Source organism: Gekko japonicus, unplaced genomic scaffold (assembly GCF_001447785.1).
Source record: "Gekko japonicus isolate JY-2015 unplaced genomic scaffold, Gekko_japonicus_V1.1 scaffold62, whole genome shotgun sequence".
NCBI classification, from domain to species: Eukaryota; Metazoa; Chordata; class Lepidosauria; order Squamata; family Gekkonidae; genus Gekko; species Gekko japonicus.
The window spans coordinates 1,998,944-2,021,483 of record NW_015166419.1 but is presented as its reverse complement, the minus strand read 5'-3'; the positions used below and the strand labels follow the sequence as shown (position 1 = coordinate 2,021,483).

Sequence of the window (22,540 nt, the reverse complement as noted above, 5' to 3'; positions counted from 1 at the left end):
GAGGAGCCGGGGGGAAGGCAAGGGGGGGTGGAGGACACGGGGGAACCAGCGGGATGGGGGGTACTTACCTCCTCCTGCTGCTTCCTCTGCCTCCCCCCCCCCGCGAGGAGGGCTGGCTGGACGGCGCTCTTGAGGAGCGGGGCGGGCTCCCTCTCCGGGCTGTGGCGCTCGGAGCCGGGGGGGGGGGAAGAGAACAAGTGGAGACCCAACTAGAACACAGTAGGCAACATTTTGTTGCGGGTCTCCACTTGTAGACTGTCTAAAATTTACCCTCTTAAAGGCATTTAGGCTGTGTTGATTTTATTCTATGAGATTTTTATATTGGTTCTAATGTAATTTTGTGGCTATAATAATGTTTCTTCAAACGCCTTTTGGGAGGCTGGCTGTTTGCTGATGCCTTTTCATTTTATGGTTTTAACCAGTTTTCTCTCATTGTTTTAGGTAACAATCCTAAGTACACTTACTAGGGAATAGGCCCGACCTTACTTCTGAGTTATAAGTTGCCTTGTTAGCTGAGCTGAAAGTTTGAGCTGAGTTGTATAAGTGGTATATATTGCTGTCATCTATTCCCCTTGAAATTGTTCCCCTAGGAACATGAGAAGGGTCAAAGATGGGGAGGCTGCAGTGAGAAGGGGACATTGGCAAAAGTTGCCTTCCCCCTCTCCCACGAACAAGAGTGAAAAGCCAGCAAGTCAGGAAAAAGCCATTTTTCTTGCTAGAGCCAAAATGGAAAGAATTTACCAATCACTCTGGAGCATCACGATAAACACAGACTGAACCGTGAGATAAACACAGCCGTGTACAACAGATGAGCATGTGACCTTGGCCATGTGACCCAATGAAAGAAAATATGTATTCGTGGGAGACAATCAACACTTATGTCTCCTAGTCATCGCAATGACCACTCCAACTGACACCACAAATCACAGATCCAAACAATCTGTAGAATTTCTGACCTCCGAGGACAGCTGCAAACAGCCCAGCCCAGGATGCCTCTCCTCCAATTATCTACAAACCAAATGACACCGGAAAGCCAGCCTGGTGTAACGCGGCTAGAGCACCGGGGACTAGGAGCAGGGAGATCTGATTTCAAATCCCCACTGGGTGTCAACAATAAGAGACACTCTTTTTCCCCTCTCAAATAAGGGTGGAGACCATGTTGAGAAGGAGGAGGAATTAAAGCTCCCCTTCCACACTGCTTACTGAGCTGATACAGTCCTAGAAGATGCTCTTTTGCCCTGTTGTGGAACCCACACAGGAATCCACCTCTCCTTGGTCAGATTCCAACATTCTCTCAAATTTATTATTATGGTGGCTCTGCTCTAAGAGGGAGAGGTGTATCTAGAGACAAAGAGCAACATGCCCTGCCTTTCCACACTCTCTCATATTTCCCATGTATTTCACAATCAATTTAAAAATGATGCAAATACAACCTAAAATCTTCTCATTAACTATATTCATGTAAAAAGGTAAAGGTAAAGGTTTCCCTTGCTCGAAAGCCAGTCGAGTCTGACTCTAGGGTTGCGGTGCTCATCTCCGTTTCCAAGCCGAAGAGCCAGCGCTGTCCGAAGACGTTTCCGTGGTCGTGTGGCCGGCATGACTAAACACCAAGGCGCACGGAACGCTGTTACCTTCCCACCGAAGTGGTACCTATTTATCTCCTTGCAATTTCTTGCTTTCGAACTGCTAGGTTGGCAGGAGCAGGAACTAGAGATGGGAGCTCATTCCGTCATGCGGCAACTCGGGTCTTGGACTGCTGAACTACTGACCTTCCACAGCCTGCAGTTCAGCATCTCTACCACTTGAGCCACTGCAGCTCCTTCAATATTCATGTATTTAGCACATTTTATTGCATCTTTCTCAATTTAAACTTCAATGTAACCACAAAAGGAAACTTCCCCCTTTAGAAGACTTTTAAGCAAGGAGAAGCGGGTGTACAATTCTAGAAACTCCCGCTGGGGTTGATTGTGTAAAAAGGATGTAAATTGACTGGTAATTATTGGATTGTACAAACTGATTATTGTTGTTGATATTGCATGTAATGAATATATACCTGTTTTAGAATATTATGAATAATACACAATGCACTTTATAAGATTGAACATATAGAACACGTTAGCTTATAAAAAAGGTTTTTGCAGTGTATATATTTGTTGTTTGACTCTGAAGAAACCAAAGCAAATGTATTACTCCATAATTCATAATTCGTTTAACCTATGGGGCATCCATTAAAGAATTTTAAAACCCAAACAAGCTTTGTTAGCCAGAGTGGTATAGTCTCACCTCAGGCCTTCAGTCACAAGTCCAACAGCCCTCTTAAGCAAGTTTAACCACTTCACTTGGAGAGCTTCCAGGGTGGGTCACAGAAGCAGGTGAGCCTTCTGCAAGACTGTTAGTCAACACATAGCATGGGCTCTCAACTGTTAGAGAATGAACTTGATCTTTGCTTTATGGACTTATATTTATTGCTACACACAATGGACTGTGCACACACACACATAGGCTCAGAGAACTGTACATTCCAGGTCACCTGTTGTGATGCAACACATAGAAGGTGCCTACACAAGCCTTACACGTGAATAAGGTTTCAGCTACACAGTTACCAGCCTGGTGAATAAATAAATAAATAAATAAATCTTTCAATTTATTAATCGCTCAATCCTGCAGAGCTTGCTGGCTCTGAGCGATTTACAGTTACTCCATTACACACGGGACTAACAATGATTCAAGGGGTAAGGGAGGACAAGATATAATCTTTAAATCACACACGTTCACAGCTGACGGGGAGTTTTGTTCAGCTGTAAGGTCAGACATGTTCCAATGGCATTTTTCCCTCGGGGTGGCTTGATGTCGTTAGCTTTCTCTGGACTGCTTCAAGTTGCAGTGCAGCACTGCCACCGCCTGGCCGGATGGCCCATTACAGGCTTCCTTGATGCCGAAGAGTTCTTTCTAGGCTTTTCGGTCTTACGCGCTGGACATTCAATTCGTCGGCTAACACCTCCCCCACCAGGGGGTTTAGTGTGCCCACCCTCTCTAAGGAGTGGTACCCATTTTATCTACTCGCCGAAGCTTTCGAACCGCTGGGTGGACGGTGAGCTGGGGACAAGGCTGGTAGCTCACACCAGCACGGGGCTAGAACTGACAGCAGCTCTGTTCAGCTCAGATGTATTAACCAGAGGATAAATCCCCTGTGCCACCGCTCCATTACTGTGAACCGTAAGAAACAACAGCTTTGAGAAGAGACAGCCCCCATTGCAGAAATAGTTGTGATCACGTACAACACATCACTGCTTTGTTCCTGCATTGGTATTTCCTGCCAAATGGACATTTGGTTTACAATAGGATGGCCAGCTTTGTCAACACTTCTATGAAGCATCCTGACGCCAAAGTTTCACACCTGCCCAGATGTCCTTCTTTGAGTAAGGTATTAGATTACAATATTGACCACTCCTTATAGGCAACCTCCCACTCCTATAGGCAACCAATAGGATTAGTTTTGGGACGGTCTAACAGGAAGGTGGGTCCACAGGTTGGAACAGTTACCTCCCACCCAATGGACCACCTATAAAAGGAAAGGACCATTCACCTGGCCCTTCCCAGCTAGCATTCCCAACAACAACCCCTGTCTGCTTTATACTCCCCTTGAGTCCCACTTGCTATCCCCAAACCCCTGCCTCTACTTTGATCTCTTGATCTGCAGTCAAGAGACCCACACATTCTGGCTGGTTCTAGTCGTGTGTAAATTCTCCCTAGATTTCTATTTCTTCCCATCCATTCTTCATTGGAACAACCAAGCTGCGAAGACAGATAAGTATTGCCCATCATCACCCCCACCTGCTAATGCAACAGTGCTTATTTTAATACTGTATTTCTAAGGAGCTTGATCAAATGTGTGAGTGCATCAATATTGTTTGTATGAGATTTATATTCTTTAAGTAAAAGACATTTATTTTAACAACACCAGCCTCGACTCCTTCTCTGGTAACCTTTGGTGGGAACAGGACCTTGGTATAAACTGGCAAGAACCCACTTATAAATTGCCAATTGCTGTAAATAAAGCAATTCGGCTAACACAACAGCCCAAGCACTTGAGCCAGAACAAACTTTGCAATGGAGCGCTGGTGCAGGAAGGGCAATGTGGCTTTTCCCTCCAAGCAACATCCGCACTGTGTCCTGTGGTACTGGGGGTGGGGCTGGCTAAGTGAGCTGGATAAGGCCTTTCTGTGGGCGATTGTGCATCTAGCATTCGCTCCACATTTTCTCAGCTGGGAGGGAAAGGTGCAGCTCAAAACCGCATTCAAATATCTTGGGGCAACACCATACTGACTGCAAAGTCACCCCTGAACGGCCATAAATCTATGCAGAAGGTTCCATAAAATCTGATGATCAAAGAAAATGAAAGCGGCATGCAATGCAGAGCGGAATTTCTGTTCCAATGTCGGTTTCTTAAAACAAAAGAAGGAAAAGACAATGCAGAATCGCCCGGTGCCTGTGAACCTGGACAGCAGCTCTCAGTCACAGCATACTGAGCCGGATGAACTCAACACAAGGTAGCAATGTACCTACTGATCAAGCAGCAAGCACCTTACTAAAGAGGCAGTCATGTTACACATCAATGTTCCTCCTTCCTGTATGGCTATTATACTACAAATACTCTCACTTGAAATGACAGTCAAGGGCTTACTTACAAGTAATTCTGCCCTCCAACACAGACTGTTTGACAGACTCCTCCACTAGTGCTCTGAAGAGGGACATCATAGCTTCAAAGACAATTGAGTTTAAATCTTTAAAAAAACATCTAAAGCAGAAGAATGGAAGCAACAAGGAAGGGCTCCAGCTTCTCATGGCAAGATGCATGCTGGGGCCTCTCCCACCAAAAGGTCTGTTTGTGAGCAACTGCTGCTCAGCATAGTATGCTGAGGCACCTGCCTATCGTTCCCTACCGCTCTCTGTGTGTGTGGGTTGTGAGTGTTTCTTATCCTGTAGTTGTGAGTGTTCCTCATACTGATCTGAAGATGTGAGCAGAGACGCACAAAAACTCATACCCTGCCACAAATTTTGTTAGCCTTTGAGGTGTTACTGGACTCTTGCTCTTTTTTCCTCATACTCTAAGTACAAGGGCCTCCTAAGAAGGATTTCTAGAAGCAAAAGTAGTGTAGAGGACAATTAAAGGTTCAAGTGATTTTCTATTGATTATTGCTGATTTTCAGGAACCTTTGGGAGAGATTCTTTGGGGCTCTCCTGGAGAATTAACAAACAGTTTAAATCACTACAGGCTTCCCAAGTACTTACCGTGATTCGGCGGGGGACACAGACGTCCTCACGGGATCGTTCCTGCGGGGACAACAGACGCGCTCCACCATGATGTCGCCAAGAAGTGACACCAGGCAACGCTCTGGCAATGGGGCTGGAAACTCGACTTCCTGGTGACGGCATGGTGTGTTACAGGGAGGAATGGTCCAGCCGGGGAGCATGTTTCCCCCGCTGGATCACGGTAAGTACTTGGGAACCCTACTAAGCACAGTTATAACGAAAACAAATGTTTTAAATCAAACTTAATTGACACATTCCAGTCCTTGCTTTAAAGAAAAGGAACTTTAATTGGAAACAAGCTGCAGGTGTTTCTGTCCCAGGCAACTTAGCCAATTTTCAATTAGGACATACTTTCCACCTGTCATAAGTGAAGGTTTATGAGAACCTCTCTACTTCAAAGAGTGAGTTCAGAAGTTCGTTTCAGCTTCTGATTTTTTAGTAATTTTAAATAAGCTTGGAGCGTTTTAACATCTCAATATTGAACTATTGGAATCTATAAGCAAAATCTATCTATCCATATATGTATGTTTGCCTTTTCAGCCTATTTTAAAGAAGAAAATACTTAGTATTTTAATTGGAATAACAGAAAGCACCATGATAATTATTTGCCAAAGCTAAAGATTGATGGTTCCATCCTTTATTTCACAGGAATTAGAAAATAACTGGTCAAGATGTTTTTATACACTTAAAACTGACCTGGCAAGGATCCACAAGCTAGGTTAAAAGGATGACAAAATTAATAGGGTTGAATAAAAGTTTGGTTGTATTTCCCATGCAAAATAGATCTAAGTTTTTAAGGGTGCTTTTATAGCAAAGAATAATTCTTAAAAGGTAAAGGTCTCTGAATGTTTATAGCTGAGAATGAAAGCTTATGGATAAAATGTTTCTGAATGTTTATTAAAAAGAAGAAAAATAGTTAAGGTTTTAATTTTTTTTAAATAAAGAATTGTGTTTAAAGCTAACAAGCCGCAAACAAGAGCAAAAGTTGGAAAATGACCAAGAGCTGATCAGGTATGTGTGGAAAGTCCAGGCAAAATAAAAAGACATTAATCATGGGCAGTCAGTTAAAGAAGCTAATCAAAAGGGTCAATTAAAAATCCAGAACTTGTATTATAAAAGGGTGACTCCTGCTGGTTAAAGTAAAATAACATATCTTGACGAAATAAAGAAATTAAAAGGTTTAAATATTCTATAAAAATTCCCTGATGAACCAAAAATGAAGAATAATGTGTAATACAATGTATCTACAGAAGCTTCATGCCATAGGCTACTTTGGAACACTAAAAGAATACATGTAAAGGGTTTAATTCTTTAGAATGTCATTGTAATGGTATATGTTTTCATATTTTTGTATCCCCTTAGTGAAAACAAGCCTATAAAATGCTTTAAGAATATTGTTATTTTTGTAATGAAAACATCAAAGTTTTGTACTAAAAATGAACTTAGCCCGAGAGTTCATTTAAAGGTGAAAGGAGTCTTTGTAGGCAGCCAAGAAAATGAACAGATCTTTAGATCAATTTAACAAGACAGGCACCTGCATCGTAGAGTTGTGATGCAGCCAAGTAACATCCTGTTTGTCAAATATGTGATTGATGACTAACCAGACAAAGAAATCTGAACTGAGCATGTCTAAATGATGTCAACAATGACGTAAAGTTGGGAGGAGCAAGAAGAGTATATAAATCTGCTCCCTGTATTTGCTCACTGAACATCCACGCTGAATTTCTTTGCTGTGAGATGTTCCTTATTCAAATAAATCTCTTTTTTTAACCCTTTATTGCCTGGAATAGTTTATTTCACTGTGTGGTTTATTGGCTAGCCACACAAGTCAAAGAACCTTAACGCCCTTAGGGCATTGGCATCAGTAGCATGGCACAGCTTTTTCCAATAAACTCCTCTATCACTCTTTCATCATTTGCAAACTGTTTTTTAAAGGATACAGGGATTACTTGTACACAAGCACTCCAAGCTACTCCCTAAAAGCAGCAGAAGGGCTTATCCAAATAGATCTTCTGTGTAGGCACCATAAGGAGCATCAATCTAATAGCATTCACCAATCAGTGTGAGATCTGAACCCATGACCTCAGACTGCATTAGTACAAGCAGGGCACAATGCAAAAGCCTCTTTGTCTGGTATAAACTGAATTTTATATGAATGTATCAAATTTTATGCCACCTTTCTCCAAGGACAAAACAAAACAAAAGGGATCACAGATATCCACAGGAAAAAACCACAAGCAAACCCTGTGATATGAACAACATTCATAAGATTTACATTGCTTTTCTAAAACTTTACAAAAGTGCAACCATTTGTCCATTATTCTCACATGTACAATATTGCAAAAAAGTACACATAGTCCAACATAATGAGTACCCAGTTGTGAACTCATTTCAACTTTATAGTCTTCCTCAGATGTAATCCAATATTTCTCCAAGGAGCAGAGAGAGGTATGCATGGTTTTCCCCTCCACCTTCCGGGTTCCCAATCCCTGGGCTGAAGACCACTGGGTTACTCATAAAATGTGACTCTTTCAGCTCTCAGGATAAGACCAACTCTTAAAATAGGGTTGCCAGGTTTGGGTTGGAAAATCCCTGGAGACTTTGAGGGTGGGTCCAGGAGAGGGCGAGGTTTGGGGAGGGGCCTCAGCATGGTACAATGCCACAAAGTCCACCTTTCAAAGCAGCCATTTTCTCCAGGGGAGCTGATCTCTGTCACCAGGAGATGAGTTGTGAAAGCGGGAGATCTCCAGGCACCACCTGGAGGCTGGCAACCCTATCTTAAATCAGGCACAGCTAAAAAGATTAGGCCAAGTGCTAAACACATGAAACACCTCCAGGCAGCATTCAGCGTTTTCACCTACAACACAAAACGCCTGTTCTCCCTGCCTTTTAAAATCTCTCTAAAGCTCCTACCTGCCACTTTCCACTTCTACCACATATCATAACAATGTAGAACATCACTTCCCATGGGGCAGAACTGAAGCCTGATAAACTATTAAGTAGGAACTAACAAGCAAACAAAAAAAAAATCTTGCAAATTGGCCATCATTTACATAGCAACCCACGTAATGCTGCAAAAGGCCATGCATGCTTACTTGGGAGGAAGTACACAGTGGGACTTATTTCTGAAACTGAGATTCCTACATAGAACTTGGAGGGGGGGGGGAGTTGTTATTTTGCCTTCTAAGGCGTTACTTTGCTCTGAAAAATGGTTTTCAAATTTTAGTTATATTAATTTTATTGCTATCACCTTTGATTTTTTATTTAATTCATTTGCATCCCACCTTTCTCCCCGATTGGGACCCAAAGCAGTTTGCAGAATTCTCCTTTCCACTTTATCCTTACAACAACTCTGTCAGGTAGGTTAGGCTGAGAGAGTGTGACTGGCCCAAGGTCACCCAGCAAGTTTCCATGGCACAAGTGGGGATCCCAGATACTAGTCCAACACTCTTAGCCACTACACCACACTGGCTCTCCTACTTGTGTAAGTAGTTCTAAACAATGGAGATGGAGCAGAAATAAGCAAGTCAGCAAACAAAGTTGATTTGCTCAATTTGTGGACAAATATATCTATCTATCTATCTATCTATCTATCGATAGATAGATAGATAGATAGATATAGATAGATATAGATATATAGATATAGATATAGATATACACACACACACACCCTGGAAGGTCAGTAGTTCAGCAGTTTGAGCCCCGAGTGCCGCATGACGGAGTGGGCTCCTGACCCGTTTCTGGTCCCAGCTCCTGCCAACCTAGCAGTTTGAAAGCAAGAAACTGCAAGTATATAAATAGGTACGACTTTGGTGGGAAGATAACAGCGTTCCATGCGCCTCGGCGTCTAGTCATGCCAGCCACATGACCATGGAAATGGAGATGAGGTTGCTTCCGGTGGGTGGATCAGCGATAGCACACCATCGGCTTGGAGGGGTGCCACCTCAAGTGGCATCCCCACGGAGCCCTTGTGATGGGCTCCAGGCCAGAGGGCTCTCAAGGGTTAGCCTCTTAGACGGCTTGATGCCGGAGAACAGAGGCTTCCCTCTGCCCTGATGGTCCAGCCGATGTGTGACCTCCGGGTACAAGCCAATTCAACCGGGACAAGCGCAGGAGATCGAGCGGAATAGCGAATGAACAGAGCGGGGTCAAGACATGACCAACAATGAACGTGAGTTTGAAATAAATGGACTATTTTTCTAAAACAAAGTCATCGTCTGTCCGTCCCCCACCCCCCATGGGAAAAGCGGAGCGTGAGGATGGAAGCCTCCTAAGAGCTTGGATAGTTTAACGCAGCAAAGGGGGGAAGAGGGAGAAAAAACAGCGATTTATTTTGAGAGACTTACTCGAGCACCGATAGTGAAACGACAAGTCTTTCGAGCCCCGGCAAAGCGGATTTAAACTGTAAACAAAGTGAGAACATGGCGGCTTCTCGAGGGAAGTTGAAACTGAAACGCAGTCAGAGTCCAAGACCGGAAGAGGGAGTAGACGTCATGAAGATGTTAGCAGATATGCTGAAGCCGGTTTTGGAGCAACTCGGTGGTATTAACCAGCAACTGGCCACACTAAACCAAAACTTCGCTCTGCAGCAGTGCCAGCTGGCAGAGACAGAGAAGAAAGTGGAGCATGCAACTGAGAAAATCACAGAGATGGACACCGCAAACAAGAAGATGAAGAAAAGAGTGACAGATGTGGAATCAAAACAAAAACTGCAGGAAAACCGTTTGCTACAGCTGCAAATGGAGAAAGCTAACATGACTCTCAGATTTCAGGGAGTTCCTGAAAATGAAAAAGAAGATTTGAAGAAGACTCTGGGTGAGATTATTGCTCCAGTAACAGGCTTACCAGCGGATAAAATAGTCGAAGATATGGAGGCTGCCTATCAGGCATACTCCAATTACATTAAAAAAAATAGCCTGCCTGGGGAGATTGTGGTCAGATTTGCAAGAAGACAGACCAGAGATGCTATATTAAAGGCAACTTCGGCAAATCCACTGAAATTTGGGAATATAATTGTTAAGACTTTAAAAGATATCCCATTTAAAATTCGTCAGAAGAGGAAGAGCTACAAGAACCTAATCTCATTTCTTCAAACAAATGGAATTCAGTATCGGTGGGCGATCCCCGAAGTTGTAATCTTTAAAATCAATGATAAAAGAGAGAAAATTGACTCCACTTTTAAAGCGAAGGAATTCCTGAGACGGCAGCTGGGGTCAGGTGAAGAACTTAAAGACCAAGAAATAAAATCAAGTGACTCTGCCACCTCTGGAACGGATGGGGACTCTGTGGGTGAAGCGGGAGCAAGTAAAACTGTGTATGATTTTAGTGAGAGAAAACCGAAGTAGGGCAGAAGGACTCTGGAAATGGCCCTTTGAAGTAAAGAAGATGCTCAGGAAGTGTTCTCAAAATAACTAACTCACTAACATTGAAGCAGTAGTAAAAAAGAACTTACAAGTATATTGTTATACTAACACATTTATTACTTACATAGAGTTTAACACGGATATTATCTCCTACTCTTGGGTTTTTAGTTAGTGTGGGTATCTTTTCTTTATCCCTAGTTGTAGTCCCTCCCTTTATTTTCTGTTGTAGTTATGTAGTCGTATGAAGAAGGAAAAAAATACCCTCTCGGGGGGTTTTAAAAAAAAAAGAAAAGGAAACGGAGATGAGCACCGCATCCCTAGAGTCGGATTCAACTGGCTTTCGAGCAAGGGAAACCTTTACCTTTATTATAAATTGGCAACTAATAACATACACATTGCATAATTGCTTCAGCTTCAAGGAGTGGGCATGCTTCACAGCCCGAAGGAACAGCCAAACCTCTTCATTCTGATAACCATCTCAAGCACTGCACATCTGCTGTTCCCCAGCCACACTTTGCCAAGTCAGCTCCTCAGAAGCCATCCCCCGGGTCCTAGTGGTTCCTCTTAAAGACTGCTTCCAAACAGGGGTGTGAAGTTGCATGCCTATTCCAGCAGCAAGTAGTATGGGAGTAAGCAGGAACAGGATCCATACACCCCAATCTTGTGCCACAAGGTAGTGCCACCTCCACCCCCCACTCCTCCCCCTTTCCCTCCCATCTTATCTGCACAAAAGCACAAACATAGTGACTGTACTGCTTCTCCCCTGTACAGCAGCACACTGTGATGCTACAGTGTGGCTTAGCAGTGAAAGTGTGTGGGGGGGGCCTTTAAAGAGCTGAGAGGAGGGATGCATGTGGCAACAAGCTGCACCATGCCATTTTGAAAGCAGAGCTTAGCTCAGTCCTCCCCTTTCCAGGGAAGCATTCACACAGACACTCTACCCACAAGCATCTCACAGATTCCCCCTTCAACACACAGTTTTGTTTTTCTCCAGATTAAAGGGGAAAGCTCTGAGAATGTCACAAGTCAGAATACACAGCTCAGCCTTTTAAGGATTGCACTATATTAGAACTGAGTGTCTACCTTTCTTTTTTGCACTTTGCTTCTACTGACTTAAGACTGGGTCACCAACCGGTGTGTAAGAAGCAGAAGAGGTGGATTTATACCCTGCTCTTCACTCCGAGTCTCAGAGCAGCTTACAACATCCTTCCCTTCCTCTCCCCACAACAGACACCCTGTGAGGTAGTTGAGGTTGAGAGTGTTCTTTGAGAACTGCTCTTGAGAGAACAGCTCTGAGAGAACTGTGGCTTGTCCAAAGTCACCCAGCTGGCTGTATATGGAGGAGTGGGGAAGCAAACCCGGTTCTCCCAGATTAGAGTCTGTACTCCTAACCACTACATCAAACTGATGATGATAAAAAAAAAATCAGAGAAAGAAGAAATGTTTCTTATAGCCATGGCTTTTACAGCAGGGCCAGGCAAGAGCACTCTAAGCACGCATCCTCTCAATATTGGGTCCTGATGGGACTTCATTTTTTATTCAAGCAAATTAACCCTTGGGGAGCAAGAAAATAAAATGTTTACAAGCTGGCTACTGCCAACTCATTCCTATTTACATTTTTTTTTAAATTTCCCTTCAGTGCACTCAAGCCATTCATGAAAGCAGTCAGGTAAATAAAATGTGTATACGCAACCTTTCCAGCAAACGTTTAACTGACTCTATGGCAAAGCTGAACCTGGAAAGCAATACAGTTAAAACACTGATACATACCTTAATATTTGTCGCTCAAAAACATGTCGACTTTCACCAATAAAGTAACTGCACTGATCTGTTACAGCTCAAAGAAACAGGAGCCTTGGAACACCTTAAAGGTGAACAAATTTTCATTCCACCATAATGGTTTTGCGGACAAGAGCCTGCTTCTTCAGATGCAATGAGTGGATCCTTGCACATAAATATTTTATGTAAGAGGTTTGCAAAACACAAGTTAAAACATAAGTCCAGTAGCATCTTAAAGGCTAACAAAATTTATTCCTGCACAGCTTCCTTGAGTCAGAGCACTGCACATTTCTTGAAGGCAGCTCTGACTCTCCAAAGGTGATGCTGGAACAAATCTTGTTATACTTTAAATTGCCACTGGATACTGAATCTTTCTCCAATCTTTGAATACACCATTGCTGTATATCCAAATAAGTTACAGAGGTCATCCAGGATTTCTATACCTTCTGCGGATCCACTTTAAAAGAATGTATTATGTTCTAGCAAGCCAAGCTTCATCTTTGATTTCATTTTTTTTTTGCTACAAATCCATCTCTCTAGGGAGCCTTCTGATGTCTGCAGTTCTTTCTGACTCTTCATTCATTAGCCTTGACATGGTCCATAAATTTCTGACTGTCCATCAAAACACTCCATCTGTCATCTTCTCTTTTAATCACTGTCTGTGCCTCTGGAAAAATATGGCCATGGTTTGTTGTTCCATCCTATTGCAGCAGAAATTGTCTTGCCGCACTGTGTCAAGGGAAAAGAGGACCATCTCTTGGATTACTACTCATGAGTGTTGAGAGGCAATGGGGGAGGGGCTGTGGCTCAGTCGCAGAACATCTGCTTCGCATGCAGAAGGTCCCAGGTTGAATCTGCCATATTGTAAGTATGCCACCCCCACCCCCGACTCTCAGGAGGGGTCGTTTCAACCAGCAACGGACCCCATCTATATACCAGGCATCTTGACATATAAGCAGACATAAAGATGGATGGCCAGGACTGGCAAGCCCCATAATCGTGCCTAGGCAGTGACCCTGGGAAGCACATGAGATCTTGTTCTTACAGCTGTGATTCCCCTGCCACCCTGCCGACACCTGCATATTTCGGACAATGGACTTGCCTCATCCCCAGAGCTACTTCTTTTCTGTTCCAATCGCTAATCCTATCAATCTCACCTCAGCCTTCCTCCCCACATTCCCCTCATAATGAAAAGTCCTGACTTCTACACCTTTCCCACACCCCAAACCTAGGTGACTCATCAAGCAGTATTGTTTCCGTTTTGATTAGTTTAAATTAGCAATCCATGAGTCCTTCAACCATTGCAGAAGTAATCAGGAACACAACCCAAATTGTACTTTGCATCTAGAAGAGACTCTCCGGTCTCTTTTGTCAATTATTGGGAACTCTATACAGTGTTTCCAAACTACACTGTTTTATCCCTGAACAATCTCACCAATGCTTTGTTCTAAGGGACCCCGTGACCTCTGGACACGTTTTTGGGTATAACTGGTCCAGCGCAATCCTATCGCTGTGTTCGTGTTCTCTTGGGCACACCTAGTATTCCGGATCCCTCCTCTCAGTGAAGCACTGGTCATTTTGCCATCTTTCCTTCATCACAGATGTCTTCAGGAAAAGTAGTTATCGCCTCAACCCCCGCTACTCTCTCACTCCTCTCTTTATTTTCCATAGATCTTTTATGTGTGTATGTTCCATGTGTGCTCCTTGAATGTTAAATTCCTTAATTTCCCTTTGTAGAGGAAGCTCAGAGGTTTGAATGATAATCTATTCATTATTTGTTCCATTAATGCTAGTAGGCTGCAGTGGCTCAGAGGTTAAGACGCTGAGCTGCAGACTGGAAGGTCTGTAGTTCAGCAGCTCGCGACCCGAGTGCCACGTGATGGAGTGAGCTCCCGTCTCTGGTCCCAGCTCCTGCCAACCTATCAGTTCGAAAGAAATTGCAAGTAGATAAATAGGTACTGCTTCGGTGGGAAGGGAACAGCATTCTGTGATATGTAATAATTCAGCTTTTTTCTCTCCCTTTTGACAATTCCAGAAAGCAACGCCTGGCCCTAAAGAAAATCTTTTTTCATATATTCATTTCTGGATGTGTGTTATTTTACAATAGTAATATTGACCACTGAGGAAGGCCCTAAGGGGCCAAAACGCATGTAGTCTACTGGTCATAAGATATACCCAATCAATTGTATATGTAAAACTATCAGCTCAGTGTGTAAAAAGATTTAAGAGTCTGATATTTGGATCATTTCTTTTAACCTATTTTATCTTTTACTAATGTGTACACCATAATAAATATTCATATTTTTATAATAACTTATTTTGTTAGTTTGACTCTTGTATCTACTAGGGTACAACACATCCCACATGTTCATATGGGGCTGGAAAAAATGGTGTTGGAATGAAGCCAAGAAAGAAATCAACGTTTTTGCACAAAAAGTCCTGAGGCATTCCACACAGAAGCAGTGGGGGGTGTCTTTTTTGGGGGGAGAGGCACTGTCGCACCATTCAGGGACATTTCTTAGGCTTTTTGTGCACTTCCTGCTTATGTATAATTCCCCCCCCCCCCATCTCTTCTTTTTTTGGAGCGAACCATGGTGCAGCTTTACATCTGCACTGTTATTCACAAGACTATCTCTAGAGAGGATTTGCATTGCTCACATGGGGGTGCATTTATAGCTTAGATTCTCTTCAGCAGATTAAGAAAGGATATGGGGTGGAGGTGCCAGTATGGGCCATACAGATTGAATACCTCCATTCTAAGGTGGCATTTCTTGCAATTACTGCACACTTCTTATAAAAACTCAGTAAAAAAAAAAACCCAGATAAAACAAATTCAGTCGATAGGGGGACAGAAAGGGGGAATTTCTCACATGAGAGAGAGGGGGAGTGTGCCAGTCTGCCAGTCCAATCCTAATGATGGTTAGGTCAGGATTCTTAGACTTGTACCAGGCACAAATCTACAAAACTGCCTGCTCTCATCTGCTCAACTTGGACCAAAAAAATTTGGAAAAATGCCATGAAGTCTCCAGTGCAAGCTCTTTATGCACCAGGGAACAGATCCAGTAGCAGCTTCTCCTAAAACTTCCTATTTAGGAAAAGTAGACAGCTATGTTGTTGTTGTTCAGTCGCACAGTCGAGTCCAACTCTTCGCGACCCCATGGACCAGATCACGCCAGGCCCTCCTGTCTTCCGCCGTCCTCTGACGTTTGCTCAACTTCATGTTCGTTGCATCTATGACACTGTCTAACCATCTCATCCTTTGCCGTCCCCGTCCTCTTTGTCCTTCAGTCTTTCCCAGCATCAGGGTCTTCTCCAGGGAGTGCTCCCTTCTCATTTGGTGGCCAAAGTATTGGAGCTTCAGTTTCATTATCTGGCCTTCCAGGGAACAGTCAGGGTTGATTTCTTTTAGGATTGACTGATTTGATCTTCTTGCAGTCCAAGGGACTCTCAAGAGTCTTCTCCAGCACCATAGTTCAAAAGAGTCTATTCTTCGGTGCTCGGCCTTCCTTATAGTCCAACTCTCGCAGCCATACATGACTACTGGGAATACCATTGCTTTGACCATGCGGACTTTGGTTGGCAGGGTGATGTCTCTACTTTTTATCATGCTGTTTAGGTTCGCTATAGCGACAGCTATAGGCAACACATTATAATAGTATAGCTAGATTCACATCCAGCAGCACCTTAGAGACCATCAAGATTTTTGGGGTATAAACTTCCCAGTGTCATAGCTCCCTTCATCAGATATCATCATCAAGTATCTGATGAAGAGAGCTTTGACTCTCAAAAGCTTATACCCCCAAAATCCTGTTGGTCTCTAAGGTGCTGCTGGATGCGAATCTAGCTGTTTTGCTGCAGACCAACACAGCTACCCTCTGAAACTATTATAATAGTATAAAAATCTGGAGGCCTGAAAAGAATCAGAGGGTGAAGGGAGAAGAGATACATTTCTTTGAAATCTCCTCAAACAACCCCCCAAATCTCCCCCCCCCTCATCATCCTCTAACCTCTCAGAGGCTCAAGCAGGTCCATTTCCTTTTCCCCTTCTCCAGCTCTCAACATTCCATGCCTCCTGGAGCATATTTAGTCCTCATTAGGCAATTTTACAGGTTTTCTTCTAGTTAATTTCCATTTTCCTGTCTCATATCTGGAGAGTCTCCCTAAGTATGTAGAAGCCACTGCATTTTCTGTAGGTACTGTGGTTTTGCTGCTTTCTTTATTGTCAGATACAGTGATAATAGGGGTTGTACACAACTCACTAAGAAGCCCACCAATTATGTATGGCAGCTCGTTAAGTTCAATAGACCTCTCTTTGGCATGATCTACCCAGGACTACAAAAGAACTCAGGGATATCAAGCCCCTGGCAGGCAACCGCAGACAATTGTTAGGCTGCATTTGGCACTTGGGCATGCCTGCTATCTCTCCTTATAATAATTGTGTTTTGGGGTGGCCACCATCCTACGGGGTGGCGAGAAAAAATGCGCTCCCTCAGCCATTTGCCCGTGGGCTGCCACTTGGGGCAACTGGCGTGCCATTGGCTGGGGGGGGAGGGTCGAGCCTCGCCGCCTTGGCCCGCACGGCCCTGGAACGGGTTGTTAAGTCGCTCGCTTAACAAAGCAGTCAGAGAGTGATTCAGCAAGAACACGGCTTTATTCTTCAACTCGAATACTTCTCCAACACAGATCAACATCTGATAGCCAGAACAGCTTTAACATTGCAGCTGTCCTGCTTTTAAACATTCCCGGCTAATATAGCCACGCCTACTGTACAATTAACAACCAATAAGGTTGAACCGATAAAGACCAATCACGGTCGTTCCCGCTCAGGGAACTTGCTTCTCAGTGATTGGCTTGTACTTCCTGGACTAGTGATACGATTGGATATGTTTGGATCCTAGTCCAGGACGAAGCTTTACATAACATTCCTATGAGATGTTTCACATATGAAAGTACATGCATTCAAATACATCACAGATTCCAATACATCACACGGGTGGCGAGCGGCCAGTGGAGAGATGGACGAGGCTGCGGCGGGCGAGAGGTGCCAAGGCGGCCGCGTCGCACTTCCCTTGCCTGGCGTGGCCTGGGCCGGGGAAGCTGCGCGCCCTTCTTCGGGGATGGGGGTTCCCTCAGCTGGCCCTGGCTGTGCTCGGGGAGGGGGGAAGTGGGTGCACTGCGCTTCCCTCGCCTGGTGCGGGGAAAGACCTCCAAGGCAGCTGAGCGGGAGCAGCTGCCCAGAGACCCCCGCCCTCTCCTTGCCCGCACGCCGAGGCAAGCAATCCGAGAAGGGGCCGGGCAGCCCATTGCGGCCTTCCCCGTTAGTTCTCCTGTCTTCCCACCGAGGCGGCCTGGCAGGAGAGGCCAGCCAGAGCCCCCACCCCACCCCATCCTGGCCCAGCCGCCGAGGCCATCGAGCCAGCAGGGGCCCGGGGAGCCCTTGCAGGCTTTCCCCCTGGGTTTTCCTGCCCTTCTGCCCAGGCGGCCGCCCAGGAGAAGCCGCTCAGAGCCCCCCACACACACCGACAGAGGAGGGACAAGCCTGGCTGGCTTGCCCTGCCGCCTCCAGTGCGTGGTGGGGGGAGGCGCGAGCCTGGCCGCCGGGGAGCCACCGCACTCTCCTTTACCAGTGCATGGGGGGGGCCCTCCGGCGGCCTCTCTCTAGGGCCCGTTGTCTCTCTTCCCGCAACGGACCTTGCGCCTAGTAATCTATAAATATGATATTCAGCACTCCCATAGAGTTGTCCTTGAGAATGCAAATGCATACTGCATACGATTTGTAATCAGTATTTCAGAATTCATCTCTTTTCTTCATTTTCTTGGATTAAATCCAGAATCTTAAAAATAGTTGAACTCTTTCAAACTGATCTTTGATGTGGCTGCTGTAAATCAACACAAACCTCAAATCTGACACCCCTCTCTCTTCCCTAGGCCTGCCTAATGAACGTTTACTGTTTATTAAAGCACGCACAGCAAGCACCTAACCAGAATCCATTACTAGCATTCATGAACCACAGCACAGTGAAATATCCTTCCAAATCTTTTAAGCTGCACGCCAGTGAAGTTAGCCAGCTTCTTAATAACATTTCCCCAGGACTAAGCCCCACTGAATAGACCCAGTTAGGATTCTGAGGAGACCTGCTTGGGATTGCTCTAAACATCTCATATATACTCTCATGAAGCCAACATATGAGAGATCACTTTTTTTTTTTTTTTAAATCCCTCCAGATTTTATTTTAGTGAACTTCTTGGTTCAAAATGGAAAAAGAAAAACCATTCTATTCCTACTATGCTGTGACTAAATAAAATGTGTTTTCATATTAAACACATAAACATAAGCATTTAATTCATTAGGAAGGCCCTGTGTACCTGATGATTAATTTATGTTCCTGACCACAGGATACTGTGGCCCTGTTCGCATACACTCAGCAGAAAGGGAGCCAATTCCCTACAGTCAATCTGCATACTACTGAGGAGTGAGAGCCAAGGTTTTTAAAACGTACGGTTATATACAAAATGTGCAGTTCCAAAAGAATACTCCTGTGGCTCAGAAATTTAAGCCTTCTGCAGTAATGCTGTCAAGTTTCTCATTTTGAGGATTTCTCCCACTCTAATGCAGACATCGAAATGTCATGGAATGTGACTCTAAGCAACAAAGCAAACACAAGAGAAATGCACGGGCTTAGTGGTTAGAATGCTGGACTAGGATATGGGAGACACAGGTCTGAATCCTGGCTCTGCTGGGTGACCTTGGGCCAACCACATGTTCTCAGCCTCACCTACCTCACAGGGTTGCTGTGAGGATAAAATGAAGAAGGGGAGAATGGAAAGTGTAACACTGTGGAAAAGGCAGAGTATAAATAAATAAGTTGTAACTCACATGTGTGTGTGATACAATCACATACCACTCTGCAGCTCCAAGTTCTTGGTTAAAAAAATGCCCCAAAGTATGCACCCATACACACATGCAAATATTGTAAGGACATGAGTGTACTGAATTGTTCGGGCCTTTCCAACCCAAGTAGGTCCCTGCCAAGACGGAGAGTACTAACTGGGTAGAAAAAAACTCATGTTGCTGGCTCTACCCACAAAGGTACACTCACAGAGACACCCCTTAGGAGTATGGGATTCTACCATAGAGAAGAGGCCCCTGCCCAATGCGTGCCTGCAGACTTGAGTGTGAGGGAGAAAGGAGTCTCTACAAATGTAACACCCCGCTGGTATTTTAGGCTATGTTATGTGGTGCTAACAGAATGGCACCACTGAAGCAGACAAGCAGGTTTAACTCATGCTTGTTCGCATCCGGAATGCAGAAATGCTTGATCTAGATACAAAAGGCCAAACCACACATTATGCCAAGCCATGTGCAACTACCGTAGTTTTTTTAAAAACAGCCAAATGGGAAACTGCCTGACACAGGAACAGAGGAAGATCAATTAGTATGGGGGTAATTAAACCTTTTTCATTCTCAAAAAATTTAACCTGCATATCACCACTCCCTTAGGATTCAAGGAGAAATTTTAAAAAATGGAGGGAATGCTCTCTATAGCTACCTTTCCTGTACTCCTGATTTTCATTTAAAGAGAGAGAAGGAGTATGTGTGCATGGGCACATTAAGGAAAGTTATACATACTTCACCATAATGTGCCCTTGCTCTACCCACCTAACATACCAAAGATACCCACCTAACATACCAAAGATTTCAGAGAAACTAGAGGAATTTATAGGGCTTGTTTTAAAAATTGTACCAAAGTATGAAAATATTACTTTCCTTGTTATTCTAGCTTGTTTCTTTCCAAAACCCCAATTTTTTAATCTCACATTGCTAACTGTTTCTTAGGTACCCATTCTGGAAGTACCTGAAACAAATACATCAATATAGGTATTATAAACATTTTAAGTGCCCACATGCAGATAGGCCCATTGGGGATGAGGTGGATGAGCTTCCTGGGCCGTGCCATTGCTGCCCCTGCCACGGTGGTAGTCGTGGCTGACACTTTGATGGCCATGACAAGGGCCTCGTGAGCTTTTCTTAACGCAAAGTCTTCCTTCTTGTCCAGGCTGTCTTTTACTGTGTCATCCCAGTCTTCAGAAAGCAGACCGGATGTCTGCACCGCTGTGTGACGACCCCTTTACTGGGGAGATCTGGTTTCCCTTTAAAAGTGTACTTTATTAAAAGGCGAAAGATTTATGCGATCTGAAGAGAAACCAGAGTATGGAAAACTGGAAAAAAACCTGGAATTCAATTAAATTTATGAGTGTTAATTATAAAGAAAATATATATAAATTATACCATAGATGGTACTGGTCGCGGGATAGAATAGCCAAATGTGATGCTGCAGTTAGTAAGAACTGTTGGAAATGTAAACATAAGGTGGGCACGTTTTACCATATGTGGTGGGAATGTCCAAAGATTTGTGGGCATTGGAAAATGGTGCAGAAGATAATTTTAGAAATGACAGAGATTGAGATAGAGCTATTACCAGAAATAATGCTGCTGAACATGCTACCAGAGAGTATAAGGTGGAAAGATAAGTACCTGATAATTTATATATTAACTTCCACAAGGATAATAGTAGCCAAACATTGGAAACAAGAGTATATACCAAATCAAGATGACTTAGTACATAGGTTATTAGAAGTAGCTGAGATGGACAAATTAACTATAATTCTTCAAGGACAAAAGGAAAAAGTGTTTTTTGAAAGATGGGAACGTCTGTATAAATGGATCAATGTAGATGTATTGTAAATGACTCCATAAGCGAACAAAATTTGTAACATGAAATGTGTTTTTTTGGTTTTATGGAAAAGTAAAATAAAACTTTTTTTAAAAAGTGTACTTTATGAACTCTGCTTAGGCTTGGACTGTTTGAAAGTAATCCTAAAAAGGTAAAGGTATATATTTTTGTATGTTTTATAATTAGAGTTTTAGAGTTGGCCCTTTTCTACTCTTGACTAACCTTTTTAGGTTCTGAATCCCTTGCTCGAAAGCCAGTCAAATCCGACTCTAGGGTTGCGGTGCTCATCTCTGTTTCAAAGCCGAAGAGCCAGCGCTGTCCAAAGACATTTCCGTGGTCATGTGGCCAGCATGACTAAAAACCAAGGCGCACGGAACGCTGTTACCTTCCCACTGAAGTGGTACCTATTTATCTACTTGCAATTTCTTGCTTTCGAACTGCTAGGTTGGCAGGAGCTGGAACGAGAGACGGGAGCTCACTCTGTCTTGCGGCACACTCGTGTCTCGAACTGCTGAACTACTGACCTTCCACAGCCTGCAGTTCAGCGTCTTAACCACTTGAGCCACCGCAGCTCCTAAAGTAATCCTAAATAGAAGTAATCAGAATCCTACTCGAATCTACTCAATGGGGCTTAATCACCAGGAAAGTGTCCTTAGTAGCACCCTGTTCATTTCCAATATTTGCAGGCTAGCAAATGTCCAAAGTTACTAGCCTACACCCATTCAATAGCCTGATTCCCAAAACACTGCCTACTAGCCACAATACACGACTCTCCTGATCTCCTTGACCCCACAAAGCACCAGCATTCCAAATCGGAGACGGTTCCCTACATGGTTGCCCAATGGGAATGCTGACTCATCACAGGAGAGCAGCTATTTAGCTTACGTATCTCTTATATGGAAGGGCTATTGCTGTCAGAATTCAGGAGACGCACCACAAAGTATTATGCCCACTAGAAGGCCTATAATAAGGAGTAATGATTTCTGAACAAAGAAACTGCAGGAGTGCAATAAATGGAAGGAAACTATTTCAGAGCAATGACCAAGAGAAGAGGATATAAGCTTTTATTCCCAGGCTGTATCTTACTCTATTGCATGAAGAATCAACCCCTCAGTGAACAGCAGAGCTGCAGAAAACCAGGACGTCATTAGAGGAAGTGAGCCTGGCAGGGCCGATGACATTTGTGCAACGCAACCATTCCAGGGTTACAAAAATAGCACATTGTGTAAACGGACCCCATGTGTAGCTTCTCGTATGATACTCAGCTATTAAACCCACAGCTTAACCCATCACACTGAGAGAGTGCCTGTCTGAAGAACGGGACCATCCGCCTGTCTGTCTGCACCGAAA

The 22,540-nt window shown here is 43.9% G+C and overlaps 1 protein-coding gene across 1 annotated transcript in view; it reads right to left on the bottom strand.

The window, feature by feature from the left end:
* SLC9A1 (solute carrier family 9, subfamily A (NHE1, cation proton antiporter 1), member 1) overlaps positions 1-22,540 on the bottom strand; it is a 126,064-nt gene that overhangs the window by 73,616 nt on the left and 29,908 nt on the right. The window lies entirely within an intron of this gene.